This window comes from Grammomys surdaster, unplaced genomic scaffold, assembly GCF_004785775.1.
Source record: "Grammomys surdaster isolate TR1022 unplaced genomic scaffold, NIH_TR_1.0 126036, whole genome shotgun sequence".
NCBI lineage: Eukaryota > Metazoa > Chordata > Mammalia > Rodentia > Muridae > Grammomys > Grammomys surdaster.
Genome location: NW_021620849.1, coordinates 2522928 through 2528953, shown reverse-complemented (window position 1 = coordinate 2528953; position 6026 = coordinate 2522928). Strand labels below are relative to the sequence as shown.

Sequence of the window (6026 nt, the reverse complement as noted above, 5' to 3'; positions counted from 1 at the left end):
TTTTTTTTTTTTTTTTTTTTTTTTTTTTTTTTTTTTCTGTTGGTGGTGGTTTGGGGTTTGAGACAGGGATCTTACTGTCTCAAACTGGCCTTGAACTTGACCCAGGCAGATCACAAACTAACTACCCTCCTGCCTCAGCCTTCTAAGAGGTTGGAATTACAGGTGTGTATCACCACACCCAGCTATAATCATTTCTTTAAAATGTGTTCATCTTCAGAAACAAAGAATTTACAAAATTAGCCCTTTTTAGGTAAAAAGAAACCATTCTTTGTTTGGAATAGCTATGCAATTTCCACATGAAATATTCGGCAAACTCCCCCCTACCTAACTCGAACGTGACAGTCATCCAGGTAATGTTTTCCTCAGTGCTGAATGTAAGTGTGGCATTATGCTGATCTTTTCACACTTAATAATTTTTCATCCTCACCGCAAAGGGAAATCCCACTACACAGATAACAAATTACAGAGAAGTTCAGGGACTTTCTAAGGCCACATGTGTTCGAGGTGAAGACTTGGTGCCGAGAGATCTACTGGCTCCTAGCTCACGTGATCACTACACTGAGAAGCAAGATTTCAGCCAGGTTTTGTCTCAACCTGCAAACCGGCTCCGCTTTTGATGATACGAGTAGCTGTCTTTCTTTTCTCCCTCCTTCCCCTCCCTCTTTTCATTTAGCTAAAGCTATTTCTTGTTCACTTGCTGCCTTCTAAGCATGAGTCAAACTGACGGAAAGTACCAGGGTTGCTGCAGGCAAGGGCTTCACAATTCATCAGGATTCGGCAAATGTTTCTTTGCAGTGACGTCCCATTCTGGATGACATTTCTTTAGACACTTCCCCTCACTCATCCCTTTGTCTCAGACAGAGGTAGTAGCCACAGCAAGCCTGGCAGAACTCCAGAAGGACTCCCAAGCTGCACAGACTAGATCCTGCTGTTTTCAACTGATTTCCGGAGTTGCTCCTCTGGGCTCCTTCTGCCCTTGGCTCAGATTTCCATTAAGGCACTCATTACGCTGCAGTAAAGTGCTCAGTAAAGCGCTCATTTACGAGTCTCATTCCCTACCCTTCCACAACATCTTGATTGCATAGACCAGACCTGTCTACCTCAGGTTTTTAAATGTCCAGCCCCAGGGCAGTGCTTGGAACCAGGAGGCTCCTAGTAAATGTTGACTAAATGAACAAATGGGTTTTCTGCTCTCCCTGAAGGTCTCAAATCATTTCCAAGTGATTCACTCCAGTGTTCCTTCCCAGATTCTTCCCGCACACCCACACCTTTCTCTTTTCTTTTCAAAGAATGTGTGACTAAGAAAAGGCACCAAAGAGGGGCTAATGGCTCCATCCAGTTCCCTGCCTTGGGGCAGCTCAGGGTTTTCTTGCTCTGAATCTCCTCAGCAGCTTTGTTGGCTTCACAGGAGATACTGTGCTGGAGGATGTTTGAATGCTTGGCTCCTGTCAGATGCTACTTTAAACTGAAGGTCCCTGGGCTTAGGGATGTAGTTCAGTCGGTAGGACGCTTGCTCATCATGAACAAAACCCTGGATTGGATTCCCAGCACTGCATGAAACAAGTCACAGTACACAGGCCTGTAATCCTAGCACCCGGGAATCAGAGGCAGGAGAGCCAAAAGTTTAAGGTCTTCCTTGGTGACATAGAGATTTCAAGGCCAACCTGAGCCCCATGATACCAAAATGCATATAATGATTTATGATGTACGTAAGACATATACAATAAAATTATGATGGGGACATTGCAGATGACCTGAAGATGGCAGGAAATGGAGGGGCTTGCCCCAGGCAGAGCTGAACATCTTCCTGCTGCATAGGTCTTGTGCTTTGGGCTCTCAGGATTTTTTCATTTGTTTGTTTAGTTTTTGTTTGAGACAAGATCTCAGGTACCCCAGGCTGGCCTCCAACTTCTGTATCTGAGGATAACTATGAACTCTTAATTTTCCTGCCTCCACCTCTGAAGTGCAAGCACAGATGTGCACCGCACAAACCCAACCCCTTCCCTTAGTGTTACTGTTATTATTAATTTCCTTTTGGTTCCGGAGATTAAATCTAGGGCCTTACACACACTACTAAACACAGTGCTCTACTGCTAAGCTACCCTGGCCTCATTGCCGTCATTTTATAAACATTTATTTATTTATATGGGAGGGAGGGAGCATGTGTATCATGTATGCAGAGGTCAGAGGTCAACTGGGAGGGAGTTCATTTTTTCCTTCCACCAGACACAGGTCATCAGTCTCAAAGACAGGCACCTTTTTATCCATAAGCTACTCTGCCACACACACCCAATTCCATCTTTAGATAACTTGTCTCTAAGAGTTCAAGACCGTAAATGCAAAAGGATAAATCATTCCTATTTCTCTGAGCTTTAGAAAAAAAAAAAATCACCCTCAGCCACTGTTGGTATCAGGACTGGTCCCCAAACCCAGTGACATCATATCTAGGCGACCTCTACATCGTTGCCAAGGCAACCTCCATACATTCCCAGAATCCACTTGGCTCCCCTCCTACCTTTACCTGCCAGAGGCTATGTCACTATCCATATAAATAGGCAGAGCCCCTGACTACTGACCCCTCTGTCTGTCTGTCTCTCCTCTCTCTCTGTTTCTCTCTTCCCCCTCTTCTTGCCATCACCTTTGCCCTATCTCCTGAATAACCCTCACGTGGAACCCTTTGGCCTGGTGTGGTCTGTTGTGAGCCGAGTGTGTTGAACAACAGCCACAGCCTAGGAGTTGACTCAAGGAGTCAAGACACAGTTCGCCGGGCAGTGGTGGCTCACGCCTTTAATCCCAGCTTGGGAGGCAGAGGCCAGCCTGGTCTACAGAGCAAGTTCCAGGACTGCCAGGACTACACAGAGAAACCCTGTCTCGAAAATAAAAAAAAAAAGAGAGAGAGAGAGACAGACAGACAGAGAGACAGAGTTTAAATCCTGACCCTTCCACCAACTCACTGAACCACCTGGGGGTAAATGAACGTCTCTGGGTCCAGCTTTCCCTGAGAAAATGAAAGGAAGAGAAACAGTGATTTCTAAATCTCGTGTTCTAAAAGCGTCCAGTTCTTCCTGCAGTTGACTCTTATGAGACTGCTGATTTATTTATGCGTCGTGTGTTTGTGTATGTGATGGCCGTATGCATGTGCCAGGCTACACATGTGGAGGTCAGAGGACGATATGTGGGAGTCAGTGTTCCCTTTCTACCATCTGTGTCCTGGAAACAAAACTCAGGACCTTGGGCTTGGCGGCAAGCTCCTACCTACTGAGTATCTCACCAGTCTTTCCGGTGATTCTTAAATAACATTCACATGACAGGTGAGGGACTGTGAACAGAGGTTTAATGACCTTCCCGAAGTGACCCAGGCCTCCTGGACACTCTGTTCTAGTCTACTAGAACGGCTAAGGAGAGGCAAAGACTTCATTCCCAGGACCCCAACTTCCTCCCTCTCCTGGCCCTTAATCCACCTTGTTGTTCAGAGAGAAGAAAGAAGCCATGACAAAAGCCCTAACTCAGAGGTCACAACCGCAGACGTTCAGAGGAGGGGCTCGAGGCCTTTTTTCCTAGTGATTTTCCTCTGGGGCTCAGGGAGTAGGGGGCGGTGTTGAAAGACACTGTTAAAGGATTCGCGCAGAGGCCCCCGGTGGCCATGGGAACGTGGGCTCAACCTCCTGCGCTGCCATGGCAACAGGCTCCCCCACTGGCCCAGGCTGGTGCCCATCAGAGCATGCAGGTGGCGCCCTCTTAGGGGAGGGGCGGGAGGAAGGTGGGGGGCGACGGCGAAGGCCCGGGCCTGTCCAATCACCCCCAGACCTCGCTTCCCACCTCGTTCGGTCCCCTACCTGGAAGGAGTTACGTCCCACGACAGGGCTACCTCCGCGCGGCCCCGAAGTTTCACCGACTCACTCCAGCTGCCAGGCCGGCTGGCCGGTCGTCGTCCCTAGGGACCCGGAGTGTCCTGTGAACACCCTGCGTCCTGCGCGGTGTCCCCGGAAATGCTGGCCAGCCGCCAAGCCCCGCCCCGCCCCGCCTGCTCGTGTTTTAAGAGAATTGTCCAAAAGCGCCCTCCTTGGCTCCGCTGCCACCGCTCCGCGGTCCCCTAGCCTGATCGAGCAGCTCTGGATACGATGCTCCCTACCCACGTCCGGCCAGAGCCTCCCACCGTATCACGTACAGTCCACGTAATCCGAAGTCCACTGGGCTGCACCCTCTCTGACCTTGGCATGCTCAGCCTCGCTGGTGGTCTCCCTAACTGAAATCGACTCCTGCCCAGAGTTGGAATCCAGGTCCCCTGTGAACTGGCTGTGTTCGCAAGGGCAAGTATCTTAACCTCTCTGAGCCTTAGTTCACCTGTAAAGTGGGCGTGAAACCTCACAGCGTCGTGCAAACACCTGGCATTTGGTCAACCCTCAATAATGGTAGTATTGTTTACAGTGAAGGTGAGGGAGAGAGAGAGGGGGGGGGGGAGGTCTGAAACCACTCACGGCTCATCCCATAAACCTGCGACCCATGGCAAGTTGGGAAGAGTTAAACGAAGAGATAAGAGTATAAACTGCGTCTATCAAGTGACCTTGGCCTGTCCCTCTCCAGCCCTTGTATCCCGCTTCTATCTTCCAGAAAAGGACAGCAGCTCTCTGGGCGGTTCCTGAAACAACCAGTTCTGGGCTTGTAAGTGGCTGAGCTGGCCGGAGCTGGCTGGTTTAGAGAGCTGGGAGAAGCTATAGGGCAAGAGCCAGCTCTTCCGGGGCCAGAGGAGTCCTAAGAGCTTGGTTTCTCTACCTTCTCAGGAAGAGCTCCAGCAGAGAAAACAAAACAAAACAAACCACAGTGATTGTTTGGACTCATCTACAAAACCTGCTACTATCACGGGGGCGGGGCGAGGGAGGCGGTGGCGGAACTAGAGTGAATTTGTGGGGAGGAAATGGGAAATGACCTTGAATTTTGATCCCCCTGCCTTCAGTCCCTGGGATTGAGAGAATGGCTGAAGATCAGCACCACAACTGAGTTACAGGATACTGAAAACGAAAACCAAGGCTTCATGCATGCTAGACAAACGCTGTATCAACTGAGCTACGACAGCGTGCGCGCTACACACACACACACACACACGCGCACACGATTTTTTGGGTTTTGTTTTGGGGTATTTTAGTTGGTTGGTTGGAAAGTTTCCTTTTTTGTTTGTTTTTGTGTTGTGTTGTTTTTGTTTTTGTTTTTGAGACAGCTTCTTGCTATGTAGGCCCTGCTGGCCTGGAGCTTCAAGGGATCTTCCTGCCTCTGCCTCCAGAGGTTAAAGGTGTATACAACCCCACACGCTGCAACATAAATTTTTAACCGTGTCTCTACTATGGAACATGAAGGTTCATAAGTCATGTCAAGATGAACATCCTTGTCAATAAACCTTTAGGTACTTCCTCAATTATTTCTTTTTGCTTTCCTCTCCTGAGCAGGCACTTTAACAGTAAAATAAAATATACTGTGTTTGTAGCTAAGGTAAAGAGTGCACTTAGGCAAATAGCTTTGGATGTCTTCCCACCCATTCTGTTATCACTGGCTTCCCAGCAATGCAGCCGGGAAGTCTATCAGTCTATCGTAAGGACACTGCAAGCACAGCTAAATTAGAGGTCTTGTCAAAGGTCATCACGGCCCTGGAGGCTATGCAAAAAAAAATTAGTGCTTTCAATTTCCTGAGCACCCTGTGAGGGCTAGCTGCTGGGGGGGGGGGGTGGAATCCTGGCTCCTTCCAGGCCTGTGGACTCCAGCTGGCTCCTGTGTGGTGCCCTTGGTTCCTTCATTAACCAACAGCTCTGGAGAGAATGTACCCTACTCCCGGGCTTCTTTGTTCCCCATTGTTGTTTCTCTTGCTTCTTTTCTAACCTTTGGGTTTATTGGGTGAAGAGGGAAATGCTTCATATCATCGGAAAAGACCCCATTAAAAGGGGCTTGGTCTTTACCATTATTGGTCCACCCTGCCAGCATGCTGTCAACACCCATCTTCCCACTACATGACCTCAGGTGTGGGGAGGCTGGAGTTA

The 6026-nt window shown here is 49.0% G+C and overlaps 1 protein-coding gene across 1 annotated transcript in view; it reads right to left on the bottom strand.

The window, feature by feature from the left end:
- The window catches only part of Sema4b (semaphorin 4B), a 41097-nt gene extending 37143 nt beyond the window's left edge, over nt 1-3954 (bottom strand). Inside the window, exon 1 of the mRNA XM_028754841.1 lies at nt 3837-3954. The gene's annotated coding sequence lies outside the window, so the exon portion shown is untranslated. The remainder of the gene's footprint in view (nt 1-3836) is intronic.
- Between the last annotated feature and the right edge of the window lie 2072 nt (nt 3955-6026).